The sequence below is a fragment of the Pleurodeles waltl genome, chromosome 8, assembly GCF_031143425.1.
Source record: "Pleurodeles waltl isolate 20211129_DDA chromosome 8, aPleWal1.hap1.20221129, whole genome shotgun sequence".
Classification (NCBI taxonomy): domain Eukaryota; kingdom Metazoa; phylum Chordata; class Amphibia; order Caudata; family Salamandridae; genus Pleurodeles; species Pleurodeles waltl.
In genome coordinates this window covers 1333232191-1333256250 of record NC_090447.1, presented here as the reverse complement: position 1 = coordinate 1333256250, position 24060 = coordinate 1333232191, and positions in this window count along the sequence as shown.

The following is a 24060-nucleotide window of genomic DNA, read 5'->3' as shown; positions in this document are numbered from 1 at the left end:
TCTCTCATCAAGCACTGTCATTCTGACAGGTCAGAGCTTTTAGCCCTCAAAGGCATCAAACACAGGAAACTGTTGGTATGGATTCTGATTTTGGGACGCACTTTGGTTTAAATTCGGAACTTGATTTGAATCAAATCATGAATTATTTGCATTTTGTTGTAGCATTGGGATTTGTGGAATGTGCATCAATGGAGCTTGTGGTGGATTTGCAGTTTGCATTCTCTGTCTTGCCGCGTTCAATGATTGTACAAAGTTATGGCTCTGGGGCTTCACAAACACTGAATTTTGAATTTGGTTCTCACTCATCACTCTATTTGGATTAAGATGACAATCCTGCTTCCAATGGCCAAACTTGTTGCAATAATGACAAAGATTCGTCCTTTTCAAAGTATTCACATCAATTCCAGTACTCAAATCAACTGGAACACCATGACCCCTACCCTGTTGCAGGACTCCATTTCCACCTTGCATCATCGGAGCTCCCTGCTGCTACAATCCCTGCATAGGATCAACATTCCCTACAAAAGGTTCACTCTGACTTCCTCTCTATGGTGCTTTCATCTGTGCCACCATCAACTTCTCTTTCAATCATTTCTGTTTCATTTCCAATTCATCACTGCAACATTTTGCATATCCCAAGATCTCTTCAACTGACTTATTCTGACAACAAATCAAATGCTGTTCAATCATTAGGTTAACCTCAAGTCTCAATTCAGTCACAAACATTGACACACAATTCCCCATATCTTTAGATTCGAGCATCTCCATTCACTATTCTGTTTGAATACCTGTAACAATCTCTTGTAATAGGCATGTACTGACTCATTGGGCTCTTGTGCCTTCCTGTCTATCTTGACCCAATCAATGTCCCTTGCTGGTATCTTTCCCTTCTGAAAGGTTATCACCTGTTGATACATTTTCATCACCAACTGTGAAGTGGCATTTGTTATCAGGTTTCTTTCGGGTTCCCTCTCCAGCCAATCTATGGCCACCTTGCACTCTGCCCACAGGTCACTCAGTACCGCAATGTCAAAGAAAGTGTTCAAATCCACCAAGAAAACTTGTGAAATCTTCACAAATCTTGCAACCTTTTTATACTATTCCACTGGTTTTTCTCTCAATCTTTGAAAATCATTAGAAAATGACGCAAGATCACTCCTACTCCAAGGTGCACGAACATAACTTCCACCAGTCACATCCCTTTGGTTTCTTTTGTTCCTTCTTTTTCTTCCATCTACTTTCCCATTTGTCTACCTCGCTCCACTTTTGAACTTTTGAGTGCTCTTAATTAACTCTTTAATTAGCATTTTCATTCCTGATGCTGTCATGCTGCAAATATCACTCTCATCAAAACAGACACAATAGCTCCTCTGAAATGACTTAGTTTGATTTTGTCTACCTCATAGGTTTAAGCCAATCCAGACAATTTATCATGAGTCTGTCCTGTATGTTTAGTGACATCTTTACACATGAATACAAGTAATTTCTTTTGGTAGGTATCTAACTGGGAAAGATCAGGATTCCCTTATATCATCTCATTCAATTCCAAATTCAATTTGACCACATCTATTGCATTTTCCCTCACCAGGGTCTGCATTATTTCTCTTCCTGATCCTAAACCCTCACCTTCTCCCTGGGACCCGTTATAGAATCAAATTACATCATCTAGTGCTCGGATGATCAACACCATTTTGTATTACCGGGGTATTTGACACTGGTCCTTCTCAAGGATTACTATTAGTAGAACCTTCAGGTGACTTTCAAATAGACATATTAGGATTTTGCAATCTTGAAGTGGACTCTCCTGCAGGTATAATCCCTGTCTGATTCACAATTGATTGCATAGAGGCAACATAAGGAGTATTTATCCGGGTCAAGACTAAAAGAGTTCCTCCAATTCTTTGGGCTAGCTGAATATTAATTGACATTTCTCCATCAGTAGGGACTGTCAAAGTATGTGTTGCAGTTCCTGCTGACTGATTTATGCAAAGGAACTACTGGACCAATATTGACTGAAACATTGATTACATCTGGAGTACTTGGAACAGTAGAGTTTACAGGGGCACAAAACACTGAACTCTCTGCCATCGAGTTCTGGCTTACATTCACTGGTGCAGCTGGTTTTCCAGAATCTATACTGGTAGCTATACCATTGATTCCTCCAATTTAGGTCATATAATATGAAGTTGAAATGCTGATAAAAACACATCTATGATATCCTCTCTAGAATCACTATAGCTGTCTTCATCTGAACTCTCTGGATTTCCTGTTGTTTGCTCTTCCCTTCTTTCCCACTTTTCCTCAGACTCTTCATTCGTTAATGTAGGGTAGAACCTAGCTCCCTCTATCATGTCCGTCCTCCATCTCTTCAGTTCTGCATCCCATCTAGCAGCAGCACAGCTATGCACTTCCCTTCAAACTCTTCCCAGATATTTTTTCCTTTCCCTAAAATGAGCAGTGGGCTCCCAAGCATTTAGTGCTTCGAACTATGCAGGTCTAAGAGGCGGTTTCATTTTGCACAATACTCTTCTCAGATTTTCAATAATTCTCAAATTAAATGTGCCATAGTGTGGAAACATCAATGCACATTCTTTTTTGGTGAACTTATGCCACTGGCTCAGCCAAATACGTGCGTGAAGCCCTATGGTTATAGACATATAATGACCTGGTGTATCTTCAGGTGGTGTTTCTTCTCCCTCTCTAGCAGGTATTCTCACTCCTCCTCTCATCACATTCTATATACCCTTTAAGAATTTCATTTTCCAACAATAATATCAACAGTCACAAATAGAATTTCAATTTCGATCAGGAAATAATTGTGTTTTCAACCGCAATTCTAGTTCAATGTTAACAACCAATAGCAGAGCAGCACTCTATGATGTAGCCAACCAATAACAGTGCAACACCAATGCCAACCATCCAATTTCAGGGGCGGCACACTGATACATCTCTCTTACTCTTTGCAGCAGCTCACCCTCCTTTACAATTGTATGTGAACATTATAATACAAGCATATTGCAAAATGGCCCATTCCAGAGGGTCACCCCAAACGTCTTTCCTTCCTTCTCTTTTTCAGACATTGTTTTGGCTGGCTTTAGGACTCTGTGCACTTCACCATTGCTAACCAGTGCCAAAGTGCTTGTGCTCTCTCCTCTAAAACATGGCAACATTAGTTCATACCCAGTTGCCATACTTAATGTTCTTCTGAGTCCCTAGTAAGGTGCCCTACATGTGCCCAGGGCCTGTAAATTAAATGCTGCCAGTAGGCCTGCATCAATGATTGTGCCACTCACTACATGAGGCCTGTAACCATATCTCAGGATTGTCATTGCAGAGCCTGTGTGTGCAGTTTTAAACTGCCATGTTGACCTGGCAAGTTAAACATGTTTCCAGGCCTAAATCTTCTGTTTTACACATAGGTGTCACTCCTAAGGTAGGTCCTTTGTGACCCAGAAGGCAGGGTGCCATATCTTTGAAAGGCAGGACATGCACTTGTTTTACATGCCCTGGTGGTGAAAAATTCCCAAATTTATTTTTCACTATGGCAAGGCCTATCTCTCCCATATGATAGGATTGGGATTACCTTATTACATCTTTTAAGTGTCATTCCCAATCTGGAAGAGATAGGTTTGTGGAGTTTGGTGTCCCTTGACTCACAATTTAAAACCACAACTTATGGTGGGGTCGGATTTTAAGTTGTGATTCTAAAAATGCCACTTTTAGAAAGTGGGCATTTTCCTTACCCAAAACCATTCCATGCCTTCTGCTTGTCTCAAATACACACCTGGGATGGTCGACATCTGGGCTTTGTGCATTCCTTCTAGACAGCCGAACACAAGGGGGGCTTATGTGTGCCTGATAAGCCATTCACTTCCTAATGGCCCATCACTAGGCTGATGGGTCTTCCTGGGCTAGATGGGAAGGAGGAGCTGACCCCTGCTCCTGAAAGGGCTGGGCCTGTCCCCACACAAAGAGCTGCATACCTCCCTGTAGTGAGTCTGGAGGCTGGACGGGCAGGGATCATGTGCACTTCAAAACTTTTCTTTGAAGTCTACCCCGCTTCAAAGGCACAACTGGCTATAAGTACTGGACTGGTGAAACCACCAACTCAGTACACTTTTGGGTCTGTGTATACTCTGCAAGTAAGAAAGACTGCTATGCTGCTACAAAGACTGCCACTCTGCTCAGCTGCTACTCTGCTGACTCCTGCTTTGCTGAGCTGAGCCGCTGCCCTCCTATCTGGGAGTGATAAGGACTGGACCAGCATCTTTCCTTCCCAGAACCAAAGCGACTCCAAGGGCTTGCTGGCTTCCCTCCTATTTTCTGAAGTGTCAGGGACAAAAACGCTCACTAACACTCTTGCTACAGCTCCTGGACTCGTCTTCAACTAGCTCCAACCCCCCAAGAGGTACCCCTCCAGTCCTGGGACCTTAAAAGTGTTTTGGGCTCCTGAAATCAAGGTTTTGGGTTCTTTGTAAACAGGCACATTTGCACAGGAACCATGCCGCTTGCAAGGAGAATCAGAGCAAGCCACCAAAAGTTCATCTCTTTGCAGAGTCAGCATTGCTTCTCACTACCAGGAGGCTCCAGTCTACCCGTCCGTGATGCCCGGCTTAATCCTCGCACCTGCAGACCACTGGCAACAACGCTTGCTTTGCACCCAGCAAGCTTCTTTCCTGTGAGCAGGACTCTTGGCTCAGCTTTGAGAAGGTAAATCTTTATTGGGACTCACTGGGACTGCATCCAACCTGCGCTCCATTGTGGTGGGCCTGAACTTTTGGATTTTACCCATTCTAGCACAAGACAGCATTTTTATCTTTATAAATATCATATCTGGACTTCTACTTGTTCAATTTTTGTTGTTTTGGTCTTATTTTACTCAGATAATTAAGCTCTAGTTTACCAGCTGTGCTGTACTTTTGTGTGGTGTTTTCATTGTTTTACTGTTTGTAGTGTTGCACACATACTTTACACATTGTAATTTAGGTTAAGTCTAATTGCTCTGTGCCAAGCTACCAGAGAGCGAGCAGAGAGTGAGCAAAGATGAACCTTTAGAATGTATCTAACTTACCCTGACTAGGACTGTGGTTCCTGCTTGGATAGGGTGCAAACCTTGGCCAATCAGAAAACCAATTTTTAACAAAGCACAAACAATGCAAAGCAAATTTCAACAACTTTGTTTGCTCCACTAAAGAATTGATAGTATTCAATCACACAAGAAATGGTCTGGAACAACACTATCAGGCCTACTCTGACTCATACTTGAATGAAACCTTGACCAGAGGGAAATCACCCGGATTAGTCAGCTTCTCCCCTGGGCAAAAGGATCCACCACACCAATCACACCTTATTTTCACTCAAAGGTATTTGTCCCTATCTCAGTTGTGTAGTCGACAGCGCCCCACGACTAACACCACCAAACTTAGCAGGCAATTACAACACAGTGTCCCAGCATCTTAGGCTACGTCGAGACCAATGACCACTTCAACTTAGCATCAAATGCTTCCGCATCCACACAACAACTTAAAACATCATTCCATCCTCTCATCCAACCTCAGCAAAACACTACAAGCTAGATATAAGCAATTGCAATGCACAACTCTATTGATACTCTCGCCTCCACTGCTACAACTTCATTCCAAAGTCAGGAATACGCTACTCCTCCAAATCTTGACATGGACTTTGGAATCAGGAATGGGCTTGGTTAACTGGGCTCTCACATGGATACAGTAACTCTCATGATCTCAACAACAGAAACATCCAACAAGCTACCATTTGAGAGCATGCAGGAGAGTGAATTTACACTCTCGTCCCATGGGTCTTTTTACATTGATCAAGAAGCATGAGAGTTACAGTAACAAAGTAACAAACAATTTAATTTACAGTGAAACCCATTTGCTCTGACAATAATACCCAGGAATTGTACATTTAAATTAAGCTGATTTAAATTAAGCTGATTTATTCTGAGTCAAAAGTCAATCAAATATACATGCATGTCATTAGATTACGAAAAAGGCACAAAATTGCAGAAATCAATTCAGTCTCAATAGATTAAGATACTGAGCAATTACAATCACAGCAATACAGAAACTAAGAATTAGAAACAGATGTTCCATAAAGAACCTCCGGTCCTCCTTATTAAACATGAAATAGTTCTAAAGGTATCTAATCAGTGTTTAAATAGGAAATGGGGTGGCTCGGAAATAAGTCTCAAATATGGTTGAAATAAAAGCTCAAGGCAATTTGAAGAGTTGCTTAGGGAAAGCTGGGAATGAGAGAAGTTGTCACCATAGTGAGGACTAGAAGTAGAGGTCCTCCAAATCATTAGGTGTTTAGCATGAAGCTTAACACTTGCAAGAATAAAGGATTCCGAGAGGTCTTTTCCCCTCAAATGTTTAGGGCCAGATGTATCAAGCAATTTTGTATTTGCAAACTGTGCAAATCGCAAATTTTCGTCCAAGATGTATGAAAGGCATTGGCTGTGCAATTTTCAGGAATCACAAAAATAGCGATTCCTTAAAATTGTGACTCCATTTAGAGAATCACAAATTGCGATTCTCTAAATAGGAAATCGCAAATAGGGAATTCCTATTTGCGATTTCCAAAGCACATGTACCAAGCATTTCCTAAATGCGAATTGGGCATTTAGGAAATGCAATTGCCACCAAATCCAACTTGGGGGTAAGCATGTGCAATTTCTAAAAAATGCATTATAAATGCATTTTTTAAAATGACATGTAGCTCGCACATGCCCCCAGGGTATGTGTGTGCTTTACATGTCGCAAATATTTTCTTAGGGTGCATCAGAGCCTTAGGCCCCCAGCACCCTGGGGTTTGCATTACCTAATCTGCGAATTCCTAACTGAAATTTGCAAATTGGGAAATGCAAAACCATTTGCACCTATGGGCCTACAGGCCCATAGAGATGAATGGAGTCCCAATCTCTAATTGTGATTCGGTAATAACGATTGCGAATTTTAAGAAATCGTTATTACTGACTCACAAATTTCATACATCCCATTTTGCATTTCTTAAATAGCGATTTCTTAAAATTCGCTGTTTAAGAAATGCAAACTGGGAGCTTGGTACATCTGGCCCTAAGAGAATCTGCCTTAACCTCTAACAATACAAGCAAAACAGCCCCTTTTTCCAATGTGGGTAGCTCTAGATTTTGGCTCCTAACTCAGCCGACATCTTGGGAAACCCAGCCAACTTGTACAATTTAGAAAACTAGAAACCTAGGGGTATCCAGGTTGGGCTGACTTGCCTGGCACATACCACATTGTTTAACCCAGAATTCCTTGCAAACCTCAAACTTTGACTAAAAAACACAATTTTCTCACATTTCTGTGATGGAGAGTTCTGAAATCTGTGAGGACAGTCAAGCTTCCTTCCACCTGGCATTCCCCCAGGTCTCAAGATTAAAATGGCACCTCACTTGTGTGGGTAGACATAGTGCCCTCATCAGGAAACGGCCCAAAACACACCTAGGGAAACCTAGCCATCCTGTACACTTTTAAAAACTAGACACCTAGGGGTATCTAAGGTGGGCTGACTGGCATGGCTCTCACCATGTTTTTTGACCCAGAATCCCTTGCAAACCATACTCCAAACTTTGACTAAAAAAAGGCATTTTCCTCACATTTCTGTGGTGGAAAGTTCTAGAATCTGTGGGGGGGACAGAAACTTCCTTCCACCTGACATTCCTCCAGGTCTCCACTTGTGTGGGTAGACCTAGAGCTCGCATCAGGAAACGGCCCAAAACGCAAAATGGACGCTTCACATTTGTTCAATGAAAACGTCCCTTTTTTCCAATGTGGGTAGGTCTAGTTTTTGGACACTAACAGCACCTAGGGAAACCTAGCACTCCTGAACACTTTTGAAAACTAGACACATTGGGGTATCTAAGGTGGGCTGACTGGCATGGCTCTCACCACGTTTTTTGGCACAGAGTCTCTTGCAAACCAAACCTCAAACTTTGACTAAAAAATACATTTTCCTCACATTTCTGTGGTGGAAAGTTCTACAATCTATGGGGGGACACAAACTACCTTCCACCTAACACTCCCCCAGGTCTCCCAATAAAAAATGGTACCTCACTTGTGTGGGTAGCTGTGATGCTTGCAACAGGGAACAGCCCAAAACACAACATAGACATATCACATTTTTCCACTGAAAACTGACCTTTTTTCCAATGTGGGTAGCTCTAGACTTTGAATCCTAGCATGCCCGTCACCTAGGAAAACCTAGCCAACATATGCAATTTTGAAAACTAGACACCTAGGGTCCAGGGTGGGCTAAATGCCTGGCTCTCACCACAAATATTGACCTAGAATCCCTTGCTAACCTCAAACTTTGACTAAAAAACATATTTTTCTCACATTTTTCTGTGATGGAAAGTTCTGGAATCTGTGGGGAGGCAGAAATTCCTTCCACCTGACATTCACCCAGGTCTCCTAATAAAAATGGTACCTCACTTGTATGGGTAGACCTGGTGTCTGTGACAGGAAACAACCCAAAAGCAACATGGACACATCATATTTTTCCACCGAAAACTGACCCTTTTTTTCCATTGTGGTCAGCTAGAGATTTTGAACCCTAGCTCAGCCAGCACCCAGGAAAACCTTGCCAACCTATACATTTTTTTTAACTAGACACATAGGGGTGTCCAGGGTGGGCTGACTTGAGTGGTTCTCACAACGGTCTTTGACCCAAAAATCCTTTGCAAACCTCAAACTTCCACTAAAAAAAACATTTTCTTCACACTTCTGTGATGGAAAGTTCTGGAATCTGTGGGGAGCGACAAACTTCCTTCCACTTGGCATTCCCGCAGATCTTCTAATAAATACGGTACCTCACTTGTGTGGATGGGCCATGTGCCTGTGACAGGCATGGACCTAAAAAAACATTGTGATGATAATGACAACTATGGTAGCTGTACTAATTAGCACTGGGGTTGGCAACCATGTAGGGAAACCTATCAAACTGAGACATTTCTGAAAAAAGTTGACATCAAGGGGATTCCAGAGAGGTGTTGGTTGCTTGGATACTCCAAAGTTTTCTTATCCATAATACCCTGCAAATGTAAAACATTGAATAAAAACACAATTTCTCCTTTCATTTCTGTGACATAAACTACAGGAATATGCAGGGATCCAAAACCAGCATTGCCCCACTTGCCCCTATAAAAACTAGAAACTTCTTGTGTGCATAGGCCTAGTGCCCATGACAGGAATGAATAACACAAGGGTCAACAATAGCCCTTGCATGATGGCACCAGGGGGGTGTTCATGTGAGGGTCACTGGCACACCCACCAATAGGGTTAAAGTGTACATATAAAACGTTATATTGAATACATGTCAGGATTTTTAAATGAACATTAGTGTTAGACCTGCCATCCTTGGCGTGGTCTCCCATAACTTTTTTCCTCTACTTCCAGGTTGTTGCCGTGTGCTGGACTCTGTTTTTGCTGTTTTTGTTACTCTAGACAACTTTACCACTGCTGCTAAAGTGCAAGTGCTCCCTGTGTGAAATTGTATGTGTAATTGGCTTTTCCATAATTGCCATATTTGATTTACAAGTAGGTCCCTAATAAAGTACACTGGAGGTGCCCAGGGCCTGTAAATCAAATGCTACCTAGTGGGCCTGCAGCACTGATTGTGCCACCCACATGAGTAGCCTTGTGAACATGGCTCAGACCTGCCACTGCAGTGTCTGTGTGTTCAATTTTAAACTGCCAATTCAACATGCCAAACCTTCCCTTTTTATACATTTAAGGCACCCCTAAGGTAGCCCCATGGGCAGAGTGCAGTATATGTTAAAGGTAGGAAATGTGCTGGTTAGTTTGTACATGTCCTAACAGTTAAATACTGCCAAATTCATGTTTCACTGTAGCAAGGCCTATCTCTCTCATGGGTTAACATGGGACTGCCTGCAATTATCCTTAAAGTGTAGTTTCCCTTTGAGAGCAGATAAAAAATTGAGTTTGGGGTCTCTGAACTCACAATTTAACAATACATATTTTAGTGAAGTTGGTTTTAGATTGTTAGTTTGAAAATGCCACTTTTGGGAAGTAGGCATTTTCTTGCTTAAACCATTCGGTGACTCTGCCTGTTTGTGGATTCCTTGTCTGGGTCAGACTGACAGTTGGGCTGTTTGTGCATCTCCACTAGACAGTGACACAAAGGGTGCTGGGGTGTAACCTGCATTTATTGATGGGCCATCTGGGCTAGGCTGGAGGGAGGAGTGGTCACTTACACCTGAAAGGGGCTGTGCCTACCCTCACACAAAGCAGCCTCCAACCCCCTAGTGTGTGTCTGAAGCCAGGCCTGCGCAAGGCAGAATCCTGTAAACAATAGAGACTTTTCTTTGAAGTTTGGCAACTTCAAGGGCAGAAAGGGGTGTAAGTGTTTGACCCAAAATCCCAGACTTCAGATCACTTCAAGTATTCAAGAGGAACCCCTGCCAGGCAAAGAGCTGAAGGAGAAGTGCTGCCCTTGCCTGTGACTCTGCTTTGTCGGACTATCTTGCAGTTGCTGCTTCTGCCTGAGAAAGGGGACAAAGACTGAACGTTGTGGTATATTCCTACTTGAGAAGTATCTCCAAGGGCATGGACTGAGCTTGCCCCATGTTCTGAAGTCTCAGGGAAATCAAAGACTTCCTCTACCAGCACCTGCACTCTCTGCTAAGACTCCTAACCTGTCAAGTGGTGCCTAATCCAGTCCCTGGACCCTTGAAAGGATAAGCTGGTGAAAAACCAAGAAGAATCAAGTGCACCGACTTCGGACGACCCCGGACTGACGCCACTACTGGATTCTGCGGCACTGCCTGCAACTGAAGCCGTGGCCCTCACTAGAGTGTGATGACCCTGCAGGCCCAACACCGCAGCAGCCTTGCCAAAGTATGTGACTCCGTGAGTCCCAAAGTGCTGTGTCACTGACGTCATTGACACCTGACTTTGCTGCACCACGATGTGACGCCGGATATCGACCCCACCTGAAGTGAGCGGATCCAATGCTTCGCACCAATGCCACCTCTCCTCCACAGCTCTGCAGCACCGGAACGGATGCCGCATTAGATCTATTGATGCCTCAATCCCCAAATCCGTGCACCGGATTGTTTCCTCACTTTCACAAGGTACTGTGCCTTGGGGACCGTGTGACTCTGTGACCGGCACCACTAGCATCAGATTGTTGGGAATGACTCCGTCATGACGCCATGATATCACCAAAGTGAAGCGCTTGTTTTTTCTAAGAGTTATGTTGAAGTTTAATTTTATATTAATTCATAACTTTGCTTGTGTATGTTGGATTTTTGATGCTTTGCTTGTTTTAATCAGATAACTATTGGCTATTTTTCTAAATTGGTGTTGAGTCATTTTGTAGTGCTTTCACTTTATTACCATGTGTGTGTTGGTACAAATACTTTACACATTGCCTCTTGATTAAGCCTGTCTGCTCGTGCCAAGCTACCAAGGAGGTGAGCGGGGATTAACCAGGTGTGTTTCTCCTTTGCCCTGACTAGAGTGAGGGTCCTTGCTTCAATCTTTCACGGATTACATTACGCTACTATATCAATATCAATAGTATTACGTAGTATAATGCGTATTTGCACGATGATTGAGGTATGAAGGAGAGAATCTAAAACTGAGCTACTCCAAAACCTTTCAAGGAAATCCACATTAAATAATCCACTCCAGATCAGAAGAAATGCGCTCTCTTTTCGAGAAATTATCTATGCATATATAAAACCTTGCTAAAATTGAACTGTAAGATGTTTTACTGTCTTTGTGCTTCTTTCTGAGAAAACTGCAGTGTCACTTTAAGTTAATAGCACGTCCCAGACACGCCCGTCTGGTATCTCACTATATGCGTAACGTGCACATCCGCGCATCTCTTATTAGGAGGCACTTCCAGATCCCGTCGTCTTTCCTCGTCACCGGGTGTGATCTAAATTCAAGGCAGACCTCCTAACAATGTATTCGACAGACGTCTGTCCTTTTGTCCTCTTTTGCAGGAGGCTTGATGACCTTCCATTTTCATTGCTAATCAGAGTGGGTGAACGAGAGACTTAAAAAGGCAAACGCATGTCCATATAATGGAATCGTCTGCTCGTGGCGCCTTAATGTTCTCATCTCTTCAAACTCAAAGAGGAAACGAAATAACATGCTAGATTTATATTTTGCTTTCAATGTTGTAAGCACTAGAAGATTAAACAGAGACGAAATGCTTTGTGTAATTACCATCATTTAATTAATGGGAACAAAACGAAAGAGTATCTGACCTAAGGGTGTCTAAAGTGACCCTTATTTGTTCGCCTTGCATGAGATTTCTGGGGGGTCAACCAAGGTCATTATCTCTTAAACCCACATAGACTCGAGCGCTGCCACTATTGGCTACTCAAATAGTTTATTTTCCATTGTAAAGACATAGCAGTGTTTATGGTAGATGAAAGTTTGTGTCTTGTAATAATACATGCCCATCTCAAAGCCCTTTTCTACTTGTGCATGATGTTACTGTGATGATGGTCTCTCTAGGCCTGTTGAGCAAAAAACGCGACTACATTTAGACTAAGATTACTCTTTTCAGAGCGTAGTTGACTGTCCCCACCTAACACCTTGACCCCAAAAACCGAGACCTCCAAACTGAACTCTACTTAATCCTGTATTCAAAATCTGTGCCCTTTTGGAAAAGTCGTTTCTCGCCCATTCTCATCTAACAATTTCAAGCCCAGAAATCTTATAAAAAATAAAGCCATTCGCTGCCCCTAATGACACCTACACTATGTAAATGTCAAAAATAAACAAGCATTTGCAATGCAATGGGTCTTGCATTTGCTTGAGTTAGAACTATTAGCGTTGTAAACTCCTAACCGGACTTTTCATGCCACACAAATTACAAGAAAAAAACGCAGCGCAGTCGCACAATGTAAAATGCAGCGCAATCGTGCTGAAATTGAAGGCGGAAAAACCGAGCGCGATTGCGCTATGTAAACTTCAGCGCGATCGCGCTGCGTGGAAATAAAAAGATGAAGTTGTCCGGAAACCATGCTGAAAACATCGAGCCTCGAATGGTTTCAGTAGTTTACTGGTGCTCTGTAGGTGGGCTAAACACCAGAAAAGGCATGACGTATGCATGCCTTTCACAAATGAATGCAAGCGGATTTTAAAAGGCAAGCCACGAACCAATGAAAGCGACTGACGTGACATGGGTGTGGTTAGATGCCCAAAGAGAGATTACACCTTGGGATGGAGCGCTTTGCACTTGCCCATAAAAAGGCACCAGGGACGTAGGTGAGTGGTAGTGTGCATGCTTTATATGTAGGAGGTCCCGGGTTCACTCCCACCTTTCTTAGGTATGCTGAGGCAGATATCCTCATGAGAGATTTAAATGCAGTCTGGACTCTCAACACAGTCATAACAGGATCAGTGACTCCACATTCAGGGGCCTTCACAAAGAGATTTAAGAACAAACTCTGGGAACTTGGAACTGCGACATATTCCTGGAACAGCACGATGCACAGTTAGACGAAGCATATTTCTATTGTGTTCACATTACTTATTTGAGAATTGATTACATTCTTACAAATGCCTCTATTATCCAATTGATCACTCATCCAGAGATAGGGACAAAGGCTGTATCTGACTATGATCCGGTTTCTATAGAGATAAATTAGGGAGAGAAAAAAGGACGAATGGGAGGAGGATGTTTCACTCATTGCTGTTAAGAGGCATCATACTCAGACATGAGCTGTGCACACACATCAAAAACATCTTCACTAATAATGATACTCAAGAGGTATCACTTGCAAACATCTGGGACACCTTTAAGGTGGCTCTTTATGAGAATTAATCAGCAAAATGGCCAGCATTAGGAAGATTAGGTGTAAACAGAAAGAAACAATCATTTGTAAACCAATGGGTCTCACGTTTACTCCAGTTAAAGCTATTAGCATTGTAAACTCCTAACCGGACTTTTCTTGCCACGTCAACTGAAAAGTAAAACAGTTTCACATAAGGTAGCCGACAGCTGCCATAAGCTAAAAGCAAACACACAGAAGGAAACAGAAGTTTGCTTGCAGTGAAACGTATCGGCAAAAGTGCAATTATCCATGTAATTGGCAATAGTGCAAATATCCATGTACCAGGGTCGATGTCATGCAAAGCTCTCTACTACTGCCTACAAAATAAAGAGAAAAAATAGTGCACAAACCATACAGAAAACATGGAGCCTCATATGTTTTCAGTAGTTGGCCGATGTAATCAAGGCTGGCTAAACACTGGAAAGGGCATGAGGTATGCATGCCTTTCACTAATTAAATCAAGCTTGTTTTAATAGGCAAGCCCACGAACCAACCAAAGTGTTAGGCTTGACATGGGTGTGGCTAAAAGTCCACAGAGAGATTACACCAGGGATGGAGTGCTTTGTGCTCGACCCTAAAAAGGGTGAATTTGACAGCGTATTTTTTTTTACATAGATTGACTGAAAATCCAGAGTTTCTATATGTGCGCTATTGAAACATTCTAATAATTTTAGGTTGTGTGCTAAGCATGAATATCCCTCCCCTAGAGGTCTTTAAAATATAGTGGCAACAGAGCAGGTTTTGCAGTAAAATGTCATTAAAAATTCACTAAAGGACAATATGTTGTTCAGACAGATATTAACATAATATCATTATGCAGTTTCACATGGACGATCATTTATCAAATGCATATATGCATTTAATTTTCCATCCTCCCCATTCATGTACATTGCAAGAGTGACGGGAAAGGGGGAGGGATGAGAAATCAAAAGTTATATCAATCTCACAAACACATGCTTTGACAGCAGAACTAGATATATTCCAGGGCTCACACTGCAGTGTTTCTACTCACACAGAGCTTCCAAGATCAAAGAATATAACTGTTACACTGTCTTAGCTGTTCAGGCCCTGACAGCAGTAGTGCTATCACAGGATTATTTTCCCACAGTGAGGATTAAATGTATTCACACAATTTATGAAACTGCAGCTATACTAGCAAGTGCCCTTTGGAACCAAGCAATCAAATTAAGCAATATGTCTCCTAAATTATGCATAAATTTCAAGCCCAAGTTGCAGACAGCAACCACAACCTTGACCTTGTTGTACATAAAGTTTATATTCACTTGTATGTCCTCACTACATATGCACTCAATCACCAACTACAAAACAGATGTAGGCAGTGTTTGCTGCTAACAGTCACAACCTATAAACACACACAGAAAATTAGCACACATGCTGACAGTGTGCACTTGGACTGAGACACAACTTGTATACAGAAGTGCATTCTTAAAACATCACAAATGGCTCACAAAAGTGCAAGAGCAATGGCTATTGTTCTCAGAGTACACCCCTCCAATTCAAAGTTTATCCATCAGTGGCAAAAATAGAGTTTAGAAACACTCAGATGCAGGATCTTGTCAGGACCTCCAGGGTGCACCTCCCTTCTCTTCAGTTTGGCCATACATTTTGCACCTTGCCTCCGAGTCCGGACATTTTGCATTGTTTAATTTAGAAGCATTCATGAAAGCAAGACTTTAGTGTTTTCAGAGAACACTGCCAATGCACCAGGTCCCCAATGACAGGAGGAGGAGGGGGCTAAGGCACAATCCTTCTACAGAGCACTGTTAAAACACAATACTCTGTAGATGGGTTTATGGATTGGATGTTTGAGGTGCGTAGTTCATCTACGGTCCCCTCCCCTCACACAGACACAATCCATTTTATTTAGTAGACATAGTGCGAATGCCTCAGGAAGCACAATACAACTGCTAAAATGTGGCTGTCAGGGCGCATGGCAGTGCATCTCTGAGGCCAATGAGAAGATACACACAGCAGCAGGGGCAGGATCCCCAGCTCTGTCCCATCTTCCTATAGAGCTGTGCTTCCAGTCCTACCAAGAAGGTGGGAGGGGGATTGCGGTGGGTTTTCTTCTTTTCAAACCTGCCCTTGTTGCCTTGGCTGACTCCTTGTTGGGAATTATGGCTTGCTGGTTACAATATCCAGCATCAGATTCCTGCTCTGATGTGAAAGAAGCAAGGTAAGTAATATAAATGTTTCTGTGTTCATGTATGTATGTGTTTTTGAGTGTGCTTGTGAGTGACTGAAAGTGAATGCGATTGAGTGACAATGGGTGTTTGTGAGTGTCAATGAGAGTAAAAGTGTGTAAGAATCTGAGTTTGAGTGTATGAATAAGTGAAAGTGAGTACAAAGGAGTGAATGTAGGAGAGTGAGTACATTAGAAGGAGTGAGTGATTAGGATTGTGAGAAGGAGTGGAAGTGAGTCAGAGTGTGTACCTAGCAATGGTGCAGTAGAATGAGCTGCACCAGGGCCCAGGGTCAGTGAGTGTGAAAGGTTGAGTGTGTGGGCTCTGTCCACTGTTTTGCTGGGTTGGAAAGAGCAGGCAGAGGCTCCCACTCTGCCTCCGAGCACCAAGACAGGACACTCCGGCCAATCCTAACGCTGCCATCATGCGACAGCAGCATCAGGATTGGTCGCTGGGCAGGCTGGGAGCCTGTGCCTTTAGCGAGTGAAGTGGGAGCCAGAAGAGCGACAAGGCTGTGGCAGCAGATGAGAGTTTTTTTTATTTTTGTATCCCTTTATGTTGTTGTGCGCCCGCCCCGCAGCTTTGCCCCTACAGGAGCAGACCCTGCCTGGCATATATTGTTAAAATACATCATATGACAAGCAGATCACATGAGAGTGGCTTAAGCGGCAGTGGAAAGAGAGACCAGTGCAGATTGGCATGATTAATAAGTGAGAGGAACATAATATATTGTAAAATATAAAAAAAATGTTGGGCTTTCAAAACAGAGATGAGAGAGAGTGTGTGTGCTTTGTCAGAGTATGCGTGCATAAATCCCAGGTGAAACCCAACAGACAACTCACCATACCCAACTGAAAGCAACTGTATCCAACAATTCATCAGAATATATATTTATTAGTGGGGATGTAACACCCCGAATACCTCCCCTCTAGCTATGCCCCTGAGTGGGAGTGAGGATGAGTAAGTGAGAGAATGTGAGTTAGAGTGAGTGAGGGAGGTACCTGGCAATTTAGAACTGCAGAGAGACAGGAAATGAAGAAGTAAAGGCAGCTGCCTTTTCCTAAACACCCTTCATGAAGCAGAAGCAGGTCTAGAACATGCGGGACACAAAGCAGCATCTACAAAAATATCAAAGATGCTGGTCAACCTAAAACTGATAGCTTTCCTGCATACATGGACAAAGAACAGGGAATTGCTCAGTAAGAATGCTGAAATGCTGGAGTTGGTACGGGGTACAAAATATTATTTTATAAAAATGAAAGTGTGTCTTTGTCTTGCAACATAGTGGTTTAACATAAGAATGGATGCAGAAAAATGAAGCGCTTGGTGTCCCTGCCACTTGAGAATGGTACAGTGATGTCTATGCCTGGATCTGGGTGGACAGGGCAGGCCCATGCATTGTAAAGACCAATAGGACCACCATGGGACAGAGTGGAAGAGTCCTGGTCCTCCAAAATATGTACTGGTGGGCCCACTGGCACCCTACAGCACAATGTAACCACTGGGTTAAGGAGAGGGTACTGTATGGCCATAAAGTTAGGGTGGTGGGTACTTATAAAGTAAGGTTTCATTTTAAGGTGTAGGTTAGCATAGGGTTTGTACACTTACTCTTGAATCTATTTTACTCAATGTAGTGGTAATCTCAGAATTGGTAATCTCAACAGTGGTAATCCCTGTGGTGGTAATCTCAGTAGTGGTAATCTCAGTTGTAGTAATCCCTGCAGTGATAATTTCAAGGGTGGTAATCTCAGCATAGGTAATCCCTAAACTGGTAATCTCTGAGGTAGTAATCACAGTCCTGGTAACCTCAGCAGTGGTAATCCCTGCAGGAGTAATCTCAGAGGTAGTAATCACATCAGTGGTAATCCCTGCAGTGGTAATCTCAGAGGTAGTAATCACAGCAGTGGTAATCTCAGCAGTGGTAATCCCTGCAGTGGTACTCTGAGGGTACTAATCCAGTAGTTGTAATCTCAGCAGTGGTAAACCCTGTAGTGATAATTTCAACAGTGATAATCTCAGCAGAGGTAATCCATGCACTGGTAATCTCGGACATAGTAATCACAGTAGTGGTAAACTCAGCACTGGTAACAACTGCTGGGGTAATCTCAGAGTTAGTAGTCACAGTAGTGATATTATCAGCAGTGATAATCCCTGCAGTGGTACTTTCAGAGGTAGTAATCACAATAGTGGTAATTCATCAGTGGTACTTTCAGAGGTAGTAATCACAATGGTGGTAATTTAGCAGTGGTAATCCCTGCAGTGGTAATCTCAGAAGTAGTAATCACAGTAGTAGTAACCTCAGGAGTGGTAATCCCTGCAGTAGTAATCTCAGAGATAGTAACCACAGTAGTGGTAATCTCAGCAGTGGTAATTGCTGCAGTGGTCATTTCGAAGACAGTAATCTCAGCAGGGGTAAACTTTGCACTGGTAATCTCAGAGGTAGTAATCACAGTAGTAGTAAACTCAGGAGTGGTAATCTCAGAGGTAGTAATATCAGTAGTTGTAATCTCAGCGGTGGTAATCCCTGCGATGATAACTTCAACTGTGGTAATCTCAGTAGAGGTAATCCCTGCACCAGTAATCTCAGAGACAGTAATCACAGTAGTGGTAATCTCAGCAGTAATAATTTCAAAGGTGGAAATCTCAGCAGAGGTAATCTTTGCACTGGTAATCTCAGAGGTAGTAATCGCAGTAGTGATAACCTCAGGAGTGGTAATACCTGCTGTTATAATATCAGAGGTAGTAATCCAGTAGTGGTAATCTCAGCAGCGTTAATCCCTTCAGTGATAATTTCAACTGTGGTAATATTAGCAGTGGTAATCTCAGCAGTGTTCATCCTTGCACTGGTAATCTCTGAGGTAGTAATCACAGTAGTGGTAACCTCAGGAGTGGTAACCCCTGCAGAGGTAATCTCAGAAGTAGTAATCACAATAGTGGTAAAATCAGCAGTGGTAATCTCGGATTTAGTAATCACAGTAGTGGCAATCTCAGTAGTGTTAATCCCTGCAGTGGTACTCTCAGAAGTAGTAATCACAGTAATGGTAACACTGCAGTGTTAATCACAGAGGCAGTAATCGCAGTAGAGGTAGTCTCAGCAGTGGCAATCCCTGCAGAGGTAATCTCAGCTGTAGTAATCACAGCAGTAGTAATCTCAGCAGTGGTAATCACTGCAGTGGTACACTGAGAGTTAGTGAACACAATAGTGGTAATTCAGCAGTGGTAATCCCTGCAGTGGTACTCTCAGCGGTAGTAATCACAATAGTGGTAATTCAGCAGTGGTAGTCCCTGCAGTGGTAATCTCAGAGATAGTAATCACAGTGGTAATCTCAGAAGTGGTAATCCCTGCAGTGGTAATCTCAGAGGTAGTAATCACAGTAGTGGTAATATCAGTAGTGGTAATCTCAGTGGTAGTAATCATAGCAGTGTTAATCTCAGCAGTGGTAATCCCTGCAGTGGTAATCTCAAAGGTACTAATCCCAGTAGTTTTAATCTCAGCAGTGGTATATCCTGTAGTGATAATTTCAACAGTGATAATCTCAGCAGAAGTAATCCATGCACTGGTAATCTTGGACATAGTAATCACAGCAGTAGTAACCTCAGCAGTAGTAACCCCTGCTGGGGTAATCTCAGAGTTAGTAATCACAGTAGTGGTAATATCAGTAGTGGTAATCTCGGATTTAGTAATCACAGTAGTGGCAATCTCATCAGTGGTAATCCCTGCATTGGTACTCTCAGAAGTAGTAATCACTGCAGTGGTAATTCAGCATTGGTAATCCCTGCAGTGGTAATCTCAGAGGCACTCAGAGGCAGTAATCACAGTAGCGGTAGTCTCAGCAGTGGCAATCCCTGAAGGGGTAATCTCAGCGGTAGTAATCACAGCAGTAGTAATCTCAGCAGTGGTCACCCTGCAGTGGTGCACTCAGAGTTAGTAATCACAATAGTGGTAATTAAGCAGTGGTAATCCCTTCACTGGTAAATTCAGAAATAGTAATGGCTGTAGTGGTAATCTCAGAAGTGGTAATTGCTGCAGTAGTAATCTCAGAGGTAGTAACCCCAGTAGTTGTAATCTCAGCAGTGGTAATCCCTGCACTGATAATTTTAACAGTGGTAATCTAAGCAGTGGTCATCCCTGCACTGCTAATCCCTGAGGTAGTAATCACAGTAGTGGTAACATCAGGAGTGGTAACCCCTGCAGAGGTAATCTCAGAGGTAGTAATCACAATAGTGGTAATATTAGCAGTGGTAATCTTGGATTTAGTAATCACAGTAGTGGTAATCTCAGCAGTAGTAATCCCTGCAGTGGTACCCTCAGAAGTAGCAATCACAGTAGTGGTAATTCAGTAGTGGTAATCCCTGCACTGGTTATCTCAGAGGTAGTAATCACAGTAGTGATAACCTCAGCAGTGGTAACCCCTGCAAAGGTAATCTCAGATGTAGTAATCACAGTAGTAGTAATATCAGCAGTGGTAATCTTGGACATAGTAGTCACAGTAGTGGTAACCTCAGCAGTAGTAACCCTTGCTGGATAATCTCATAGTAATCACATTAGTGGTAATTCAGCAGTGGCAATCCCTGCAGTGGTACTCTCAGAGGTAGTAATCACAATAGTGGTAATTCAGCACTGGTAATTACAGCAGTGGTAATCTCAGAGATAGTAATCACAGTAGTGGTAATCTCAGAAGTGGTAATGTGTGCAGTGGTAATCTCAGAGCTAGTGATCACAGTAGTGGTAACCTCAGGAGTGGTAATCCCTGCAGTGGTAATCTCAGAGGTAGTAATCACAGTAGTGTTAATCTCAGCAGTGGTAATCCCTGCAGTGATAATTTCAACAGTGGTAATCTCAGTAGTGGCAACCTCAGCAGTAGTAACCCCTGCAGAGGTAATCTCAGAGGTAGTAATCATAGTAGTAGTAATATCAGCAGTGGTAATCTCGGACATGGTAATCACAGTAGTGGTAACCTCAGCAGTAGTAACCCCTGCTGGGTAATCTCAGAGTTAGTAATCACAGTAGTGGTAATCTCAGCAATGATAATCCCTGCAGTGGTAATCTCAGAGATAGTAATCACAGTAGCGGTAATCTCAGCAGTGGTAATTGCTGCAGTGGTCATTTCAAAGGTGGTAATCTCAGCAGAGGTAATCTTTGCACTGGTAATCTCAGAGGTAGTAATCACAGTGGTGGTAACCTCAGGAGTGGTAATCCCTGCAGTGGTAATCTCTGACGTAATAATCCCAGTAGTGGTTATCTCAGAGGTAGTAATCACAGTAGTAGTAGTGTCAGCAGTGGTAATCTTGGAGATAGTAGTCACAGTAGTGGTAACCTCAGCAGTACTAACCCCTGCTGGGTAATCTCATAGTAGTCACAGTAGTGGTAATCTCAGTAGTGATAATCCCTTCGGTGGTACTCTCAGAGGCAGTAATCACAGTAGTGGTAACCTCAGAAGTGGTAATACCTGCAGAGGAGATCTCAGAGCTAGTAATCACAGTAGTGGTAATATCAGTAGTGGTAATCTGAGTGGTAGAAATCACAGCAGTGGTAATCTCAGCAGTGGTAATCCCAGCAGTGGTAATCCCTGCAGTGGTAATCTCAGAGGTAGTAATCCCAGTAGTTGTAATCTCAGCAGTGGTAATCCATGCAGTGGTAATCTCTGACATAGTAAGCACAGTAGTGGTAACCTCATCTTTGGTAACCCTTGCTGGGGTAATCTCAGAGTTAGTATTCACCGTAGTGGTAATGTCAGCAGTGATAATCCATGCAGTGGTACTCTCAGAGGTAGTAATCACAATAGTGGTAATTCTTGAGTGGTAATCCCTGCAGTGGTAATATCAGAGCTAGTAATCACAGTAGTGGTAATCTCAGCAGTGGTAATTGCTGCAGTAGTAATTTCAAAGGTGGGAATCTCAGCAGAGGTAATCTTTGCAGTGGTAATCTCAGGGGTAGTAATCACAGCAGTAGTAATCTCAGCAGTTGTAATCCCTGCAGCGGTACACTCAGAGTTAGTAATCACAATTGCGGTAATTCAGCAGTAGTAATCCCTGCAGTGGTACTCTCAGAGGTTGTAATCACAATAGTGGTACTTCAGCAGTGGTAATCCCAGCAGGGGTAATCTCAGAGATGGTAGTGGTAATCTCAGCAGTGATAATCCCTGCAGTGGTACTCTCAGAGGTAGTAATCACAATAGCGGTAATTCAGCAGTGCTACTTTCAGAGGTAGTAATCACAATGGTGGTAATTTAGCAGTGGTAATCCCTGCTGTGGTAAAATCAGAGATAGTAATCACAGTAGTGGTAATTTCAGCAGGGATAATTTCAAAGGTGGTAATCCAGTAGAGGTAATCTTTGCACTGGTAATCTCAGAGGTAGTAATCACAGTAGTAGTAACTTCAGGAGTGGTAATCCCTGCATTGGTAATCTCAGAGATAGTAATCACAGTAGTGGTAATCTCAGCAGTGGTAATTGCTGCAGTGGTAATTTCGAAGGTGGTAATCTCAGCAGAGGTAATCTTTGCACTGGTAGTGGTAATCTCAAAGGTAGTAATCCCAGTAGTGCTAATCTCATCAGTGGTAGTAATCCCTGCAGTGGTAATCTCAGAGGGGCTCGTTTCAATGCAGTAGATTCTATATAGTGGTATATGGACTCACTTGTATTTTAGGTGGTGACAGATAACCCTTCATGCTGGGTCCTCGTCTGATATGTTCATTGCATTTGCTTGTGAATAACACTCAAACATTTTCTGTTTATAACACAAGTCCCTTTAAACCACTTCCTCCTCAGTGAGAAAAAGGACCTCTGAACTGAGTACAGCACAGCGCCTTCCTGAGGGACACCATCTTCATCTAAAGGTAAACATCTTCATTTGTTTAGTTTTTATCATTTCGTTTTTACTCTGCAGACTAGGGCCTTATAAAACAATGGGAATCTATTTCACAAGCATTTGCAGTGCAATGGGTCTTGCGTTTACTCGAGTTAAAGCTATTCGCATCGTAAACTCCTAAACGGACTTTTCTTGCCACATAAACTGAAAAGTAAAACAGTTTCACATAAGTGAGCTGAGGGCCACCGTGAGTGCAAAGCAAACACACAGAAGGAAACAGAAGTTCGCTCACAGTAAAACGTATCAGCAAAAGTGCAATTATCCATGTAGCCACCAAAAGTGCAAATATCCATGTAACAGGGTCGATGTCATGCAAAGCGCTCGACTATCACCAGTGAGATCGCGCTGCCACGAATTAAAGAGAAAACATAGTCAATACGGAAAACATGGCGCCTCATATGTTTTCAGTAGTTGGCCGGTGCGCTCAAGGCGGGCTAAACACTGGAAAAGGCATGACATATGCATGCCTTTTACTAATGAAATCAAGCGAATTTTAAAAGGCAAGCGCACAAACCAACCAAACGGATGGTCTTGACATTGGCGTGGTTAAAATCCCACTGAGAGATTACTCCAGGGATGGAGCTTGCTGCGCTTGACCCTGAAAATGAAAGTGGTGTTATGTCAGGCAGGAAGAGACTGCAGGCCAGCACCTTCACTTCAGCTCCTCAGAGTCATTACGTCTCTTTGAGGACAGAAGGTGTACTTGATCTGAATAAAGCTGAAATTGGCTCTCTTGTGAATAAAACGCATGTACTACGTGGAGGAGTCGCCAACTCTGGACTAAGAACAAGAGCAAGGCTTCCTTAAGGAATTCACATTAGACATGGGATAAAAAAACACAAGTGAAAAAAATTGAAGGCTTTTTATGATGGTTACTCCCAGCTCTACACTGCAGACAAAACTATAAAGGCACTACAACACTTTTACTTGGAGGATTGTCTGGTCCTCGAAATTAACCATTGAGTCTGGTCATCAAACTAAGGGCCTCATTAGGAGTATGGCGGTCTTAAGACCACCAGACTCGTGGTGGCGGTCGGATTACAGCATCCTGGTGGTCCGACTGACAAATTATGATCCTGTCAGTCCAACCGCCACCACCTCAGGAACATGGTTCCCGACAGGGTG